This window comes from Rhea pennata, chromosome 7, assembly GCF_028389875.1.
Source record: "Rhea pennata isolate bPtePen1 chromosome 7, bPtePen1.pri, whole genome shotgun sequence".
In the NCBI taxonomy this organism is placed as follows: Eukaryota; Metazoa; Chordata; class Aves; order Rheiformes; family Rheidae; genus Rhea; species Rhea pennata.
Genome location: NC_084669.1, coordinates 7,614,942 through 7,622,801, shown reverse-complemented (window position 1 = coordinate 7,622,801; position 7,860 = coordinate 7,614,942).

The window sequence follows — 7,860 nt, the reverse complement described above, 5'->3', positions numbered from 1 at the left end:
ACTGTAACAGAGACCAAATCAGCCCTACAGTCAGCAAGTGGGGAAGTAGAAATAGACACACAAGTGAAGCGACATAAAATTACATTTCTTTCTGCCCTCCCATGCAAGACTAGCTTCAGGATTAAAAAATAAAAATAAAAAAATAAATAACTGCCTTTAGAAAATTGCTTGAGATGAAGAAAAAGAAGGGTTATCTTTTGTATCACCTTGAAAGCAAATCATAAGAAACTCACAGAAAGATATTATTATCTAAAAGGAGACAAGATGCTCAGGTTGAAAGAACAGAGTATGCTTCCTTGGTGAAGGGGATGTGGATATCTTATGGACAGAGTTTCTGAACTCTGGGACTTTACATTATTGCACAAAAGACAGTTGTCTGCCATGATGACAATAATCTCCTGGATTCATCTGCCCAATACTCCATTGCAATGCTGGGGATTTACTGAGAGCATGAGCCCTTTATCATCACTGCCTCAAGCAGGGAAACCCCAGTGGATTTGGGGAACAGTTTAGTAGTCACTATTCCTCAGTATGATCTTCTTGATGCCCGAAGTCTGAGGCCCAAGCACAGATGCATTGGGACCAGAAGATAGAACAGTGCCTACTTTGTCCCATTCCCTCTCACACAGAGCTTGAGTAGGACTTTGGAGGTGTCTTACCCTCAATAGCAGAGGATATGCTCTCATCCCAAGTCACATGAATGTTTCACATAAACAGAAGAACATGACAAATGGGAGTCATCATAGCCAGGCCTGTTTAGCGCATCTACCCTTACTCAAATAAATACTGGGAAATAGAATTATATACACATTAGAAACATATATATTATCTATTTTAACTGACCAATGTATATATTGCTGTTTCTTATAAGAAGAAATTGCTGGCAGCATCTCAGTAAGCTGTCCTTAATTGCTAGTATTAGGCATATGCTGTTTTTGTTGAGGTGTCTGGCACTTCATAGATTGAAGCTGTTCCTGTAGAGTTATTGCTCTTCAGATGCTTTTGTAGCTGGATAAAATCTGATCACACTTTACGCACTGAGAGTAGAGAAGGGTAGAAAATTCTACCACTGCAACAGTTATGGTGCTGTCAGCCATAGAAACCATAAACTGAGTATTTAAAAATCAAGAGACTGACTTAAATAATCATGAGATTTTAAAATAAAACACACATTGAAGAGTTTCTTCTTCTTCTTCTTCTTCTTTTCTTTTTTTTTTTTTTTTTTTTTTTTTTTTGTTGTTGTTCTGTTCTTGGACTTTCTTGCATCTACAAGTATTTTCAGTATTTTTCCTGCCACTGGAAGCTTTAGTTCAGTTTCCAGAAGTTCAGAGTTTAAGTACAAAAAAGGGGATAATATGTGGTCACCTCCCCCACCTGAGTTTTAAGAAAAGCATCAGATATCCATAAGCAACAGGTGACCAGGGATAACTTCTTAAGTCAGCAACACTGCAGTGTTCCTTTGATGACTATGAGTACCACAAGCAGCCACTTAGCCCACTGCATGGTGGTTCAGGCCCATTCTGCTTATGGAAAGCCTAAAGGAAAAGGAATCAGGGAAAGTCACATCAGTAAAGACCTTTTTGAGGCAGTTTCTCCCCTGCATCAGTCTATTAGGGAATCATTTTTCTTTCTTATCCCTAGGGCAGAAGCTGGTAAAGCTCTCTAGCTGCTCCAGGTGCCGCCACAGTGCTGGTTTCCCAGGGCCACTGCTGCTTCCTGGGAGCTGCCAGGGAGAAGGACCACTGCAGAGTTGGCAGAGCTCCTCTCGGCCCTGGGCTTGCTGGGTGTGCATGAGCACCATGGAGGAAACAGGCTGTATTTGCTGCAGGGCTGCCCATTCAGGCAGCAGGGAGAGTAGCCAGGGTCATCTCTGTGCTTGGATCCCAGAAAGAGGGTGTCGGGGGCTGTATGTATGAACTGCTTGGCCTTTAAAGCACAAACACAAAGGGAAGAGGGAACAGCCCTTCAAACAGAACCATAAAAACTCATTTTATAGTCTCTAAAGAACTTGAAATAATTAGCAGTAGCTATTAAAACCATGCCACTGTTTTCACTCTAATAACTTTGTTATTGCTTTTGTCTTTTTGGTAAAGAGAACCTCTCAAAAGAAAAAACAAGATTTTGCTATGTAAAGCTGTATAGTTTATTCTAAAATGTCTTGGTTTGAGACCCTTACATACTGCAGAAAGAGACACAGTCTCTTTGCACTCCCTTCCAGGTGTACAGCCTCACCTGTTATAGACTGGTGGCTCTATGGACTGCAAGCCCCCAGGACTGGTTAGCAATAGGTTAACCTCAACCAATTTGTGCCCATTTGCACCACTGCTAAACTGTTTTCTAATTGTAGATGTGATCAATGTGTCATTAGATAGAAAAATAATAATAAATTTAATCAGTGTGTCTGTGAAAACAGCTGATTCTCCAGACCATAGAAATACCCTGATTTATAAACAAAAGGGGGCTTTAGTTTTTCTTATCCTATAAAAACACACTGGAACATTTCATCACAGTTTTCTTTCACTTTAATTAACAAGGAAACAGGGAGAAATGCCAAAGAGCAATTATACAACATATATACTGTGCTGATTAGTGATCTCCCTTCTGTAGCATAAGGAAGACTCCTTGAAGTTCAGGTTAAATCTTTCTCCCCCTCTAATGAGATATGCCTTATCCAACCCAGAAAGGTACAATTAACTCAGGAAAGAAAGCAGCTGTTTTCTCTGGGGGGGAAAAAAAGAAAAAGAAGAAAGAAAAGAAGGAGGAGGGGAATAATTTGTGTTAAAAGGTGACGTATGAAGTGCTGATCTGGCACAATCTGGGTCTGAACCTGACTGAGAAGAAACATCCCCATCAACTCCGCAGCTTTAAAGAAATCCAAAGCCTCGCAAACCCAGTCCCGACCACAAACACTTGCAAGGTCTGCCCTGAAACCAGCTCCTCTTGCCCCTGGAAGGGCTGAGCCCATTCACCTCTCCTCGCTGAGGCAGTGGCTGTTTCGGTGTTGGGGATGTGGGGGACCAAGAGCCAAGGAATCGGGGGCCGAGGTCGAGGGCTCCCCTGCAAGGCCACCCATCTCAGCCGGGACTGTGCTTTCCTGTGCAGAGCTGCTCCCAGCCTTTTCCTGGTCACAGGGGGAGTGTAAGGAGGCTTGTGCCCCATGCTGGAGAAGGGGAGAGTGATGACTTTGCCCCTGGCCAAGTGGAGGAGTTTTGAGCGGAGGTGCTTTCAAGCATTGCTTTTACCCACACACCCCGGTCGCTCCCGGGCCTCCTCCGGGGAGCACACGTGGCGGGAGCAGAGCCCGAGTCAGGCTCGGAGGGTGAGCTGCGGGGCAAGGAAGTCTGGGGAAAGCCGAGATCAGTAGAAAATTGAAGTGCGAGGAGCACAAGCAAGGGGCCGTGGTGCGCCTCGGGGGGGATGCGCTCTGGTTCCCGCCCGGGAACGTGCTGCACAACGCCGTGCGAAGGCTGGGGGCTCCACCGGCTTTTCTTCTCCTTTTCTCGTTTCTGATTTCCCTTGTTCCTCCCTCTTTCCTTTCTCCTTTTCCTCCTCCCGTCCAGGCCGGGGTGCCCCCACCGGCGCTGTGCCCTCCCCGGCAGCGGCGGCCCGCCTGTGTGCTGTGCTCAGAGCCGGTCTCCCCGGGCCGGAGGGGAAGCATCTCCTCACCCCCAGCCCCGGTGGGGCCCTGAGCTCAGCCTTGTAAACCCGAGGCAACAAAAGGAAGTTTTTTTGTGTAAAAATAACTCCCTTTGAAAATCCCCAATAGACATGAATGTCCCGAACTGGGATGCATCTGAATGCACTAGAGGAAATCATCTCGGGGATATAAAAGCTAGAGCGGACTGCGGGACTGCCACGGCCTTTACAGATGAGACTGAATACAGGAGGCTGAAACCAGGAGCGCTCTGCCGCTGCGGGAGCCGGCCGGGCCCGCAGCGCTGCGGCCGGCCCCATCGCGCTATCCACACGTGGAGCCCGGGCGGGGGGGCGTGGGCCTCGGGGCGCCCCACGGGGTGCAGAGCGTGACAGGCTCCAGCGAGGAGGCAGGAGCGGGTACTGCCACGCACCCCCCACCCCGGCCGCTTCCCTCGTGGGGCGCCATGGGGCTGGCCCGCACCCTGTGAGGGGCATCTGCAGCCGGCCTGCCCGGCACCGGGACCCCAGCCCCTTCGCATCCTGCTTTGCATCACAAACACAGTTTATACCCTTTTTTCCCCCCTTACTTTTGTCATTTGTTTTTGTTAGAAAAGGCAGGGCATTTCCCCTTCGCCTTGCCCTCCCTTCCCTGCACTGCCCCTCCGCGCCGTGGAGCCCGGCGCTGGCACAGGGTCCCGCCGGGGCGCCTCGTCCCTGCCCCGCGGGGCACCACGAGCCAGGGCTGCCAGAAACGCGGGCTGGAGTGCGAGCCTCCAAATCCCTCCGCAGCGTATGGCGGGGTCACAGAAAAAACCCCAGGAACATAAATTGGACACAGAAGGGCAGATGTAGACTGAACAGGAAGCGCTGGCCCTAGGCTAAATGAAACAGCTGTTGCCATTGTTCTGCACAGAGCCTGCGTTTGCAAACGCCGCACGGCTCGGGCTCCGAAAGCAGATGTTAGCAATTACAACACATGAAAAGAAGGGCACAGGGATTAGGCAAGTGACGAAAAAGCGAGGGGACCACTAGATTTATCACTGGCGGAGCGAGGCAGCCCCTCTCAGGAGGGTGTCGGGAGCCAGGCCCTCGCCTCCGTGACTTCGGGCTGGGTTTGCAGCGGTGGCACCCTCAGAGGCAGCCCGGGAGGCCTTCGCCCTTCTAGAAGGGCCAGAGGATTTTCTGATCCCGTTTTGCAAGGGTGAAAGAGCCCCGTGAGGGTCATGGAGCGAGACAGCGGGGAGAGGCAGGAATCCGGGCTTGGCATGTGCCCCGGGGAGACCAGCTCACTCGCCCAGGACCTGCTCCCTGCTTGGAGCTGTGGAGTGGCTGTACATCCTTTCTTTTCTTTTTCTTTCCTTTTTTTTGGGGGGGGGGGTCAGTCACAGCTTTGTGCCCTTTGGACGGATTACACCGAGCGGATGGAGGAGCTGGGAGAGCCAGGCTAAGCCCAGAGACGAGCTTCATCTCCTCCTCTCTTTGTATGAGCAGAAAAATAAGCAAGCAGGGCCCACGCTTTACATTTCTTGTGAAATTTCTTCAGTTCTTCCATATAATCGGAGTTGTAAAATTTATATAAAATAAAATAAAATATCCCTTGCAGCTTTCTTCCTGCAAGGAGTGATGAGTATTTGAAAGGTTAGTTGGAAGGTAAAGCATGTGTTTGCCATCTTAGCTCCTGATATGGAAACCATATGCTTAAATACAGCACCAAATATACTCGATATAACACTATTTTTTATTAAAGGTGGTTTTATAAAAACTATCCACCTTCCATCTACTAGTGACTCCCAAAGAGGTCACATATTCCTCACTGCAACTATCGATATATATTTGGAGTAAATTGAACTCCAAATAGACTGTTTCTGATTACTATTGCAAAGGGAGCAAGAGTCCATCTTATTTTCCCTCTCTGATAAATTAAAAGAACTGTAATGGGTGATTTCTGAAACCTGTAAAAGGGCAAAACCATCTGTGACTAACTTAGTGTCACTTTAAAGAAAAATTATTTGATTAATTTGAGTAGAATATAAAAAGAATATAGTTCTGCTTAACTACTGCTCAAGAGGAAGATGCAGCAGCAGTAAAACCCAACACAGAATAAACATTCTGGGGGATAAAAAATGACTAATGTATTATTAGAGGTTCAGAGACTACTGCCTTGCTATTGAGGTAGCTAATTTTTGCTCTGCAGCTTGCAACAACAAGTGTCTCTCACAGATCCTTTGTCAGGAAGGAAAGACAGGCCAGCAGTAAAATGTGCAAAAGTGCAACACTGAGAGTTTAGGCTGCTCCATTGCTCTTCTCTTTTGGAGTTAAAGAGAACCAGCTTGCAGTCCTACTAGAGTGACACTTGTGAAGATGCACACAAGATTACTTCCTTCAGGTTCTGCACCCAGGAACTGCAAACTTTTGGCAGATAGGTTACTATTTAATGCAGTGCCTGAAGACAGCAATAATAAAGAGGAGTGGGGAGAAAGAGGGAGAAAGGATGGCAATTTTCCATCTTTGAATCTGGGATTGATAGTGTCAGTCCAGGAAAGTCCAACCCAAAATTTCCCACCTTTGTCTGGCCAGACAAGCAGAAAGCAGAGACAAAAGAAAGTAGAAATCAAAAGGATTAAGATATTGAAATTCTTCTGTTTTGCCACAGGCTGTCACCCTAACTCCACATATTGCTCAGGCAGATAGGACTATTCTATTGAAAGCAAAGAAGAGAAATAGCACTAAAAGTTCAGAAGTTTGTTTCTCTTGAAATTTAATTGGCCTGCAGGTTACCTGCAGTCTTAACCTCCTCACTTACAATTTTGAAAATAATATTAAATAGTAAAAATAATAAGCATGAACAGAATAATCTTGATAAGTCATGTCAAATTCTATAGGGCCTGAGCTTAGCAAGCATGGTTTGCCTCAGATGTGGAGTATTTAATGACATCTTTATCATTGTAGGGTTTGAACATGGCAAACGGAGATGTCATTTGCACTTTGACACAAGCTAAGTTACTTGCAACTATGGAGGCAATTAGGAGCTCACACTGGGCTAGGCTGGGCCCTGGCCAAACCTTGTTCAAATCAAAGGAGAGATTGCTTTAGCATCTCTGAACTGCTTTTCATTCACCCTAGGAAGAGGCATGAGACAGACAGCATTCCAGCCTGATCAGCTGAAAATAAAAGCTTGCTGAAATCATGACAGATCTTTTCACTTACTTCAGTGAGCACATACCAGGACCACAGCTTGTCAAGCCAAGCTCTACGTGATTACTTGTGCTTGATGAGGTACTCTGTACCTTTCCTTGTTCCTCTATTCTGGGCTGTCCTAAAGTCCTCCAATCTGTTCTATAGAGCTTGGAGTCTGAGATCCTTGCTCAGTTCTCAAATCCACAAGGATATCGAGGAGCTTACCCACTTTACAATCAATGAACCTTGTATACCTGTACTCTTCCAAGCATCTAGGCCAATAGAGTTAGGTATCTTTGAAGGTCTGGATCTTACTTACAAGTTGCAACTTATACAACTGTGTTTACTTACCACTGACATTAATACTGTGGCAATGCCTTCATCCCAGTGACTGGTACACATACCTACTATGTGCCTCTTCTTTCTTTGCTGAACTCTCATAAGCCTATTGGACTGGAGTCCTAAAGTAGCTCATTCCCCTTTGAAAATCTTGGACAAAAGCACCCTTTCCAGTTGGAAATAGAATAAGGAAAGTGCCAATTGCATAACTTGCAGTGGAAAACTTAGGTACATACACATAGACCTTCATACTGAAAACGAGAAGAGGGGAAAATGTGTTAATTTTTCAGGGCTTTGGGGAACAAAGCAGTAAGAATTCTAGCATGCAATAATGTAATGTCTGAAATGTTGGAAAATAAGAATGTCTGAGAAAATGTCAGAAACCTGGAAAATACTCATCAGGATGTCTTACTATTTAAGAACTGTTCTGTTAAAATGTTGCTCATAAATATGTTGATTTTCCTGGCTAATAGTAGCTTAATTAGTGCATGGTTTAGTAGCAGCTAAGGCCATCCTATCTTATTCTGCTAAGGTAAAATCTTCACCACGAATCTCTGGCTTTGCTATAATTTATACAAAGAAAGATTCAATAATCTTGTCATGCCCTCCAGCTCCATTTGTCACTGAGAAACTTCAGCCTCAGACCCAAAACCACTCAGACCATCTAGAGATGTTTTTCATATACAGACTGTTCAGTTTTGTTTTGTT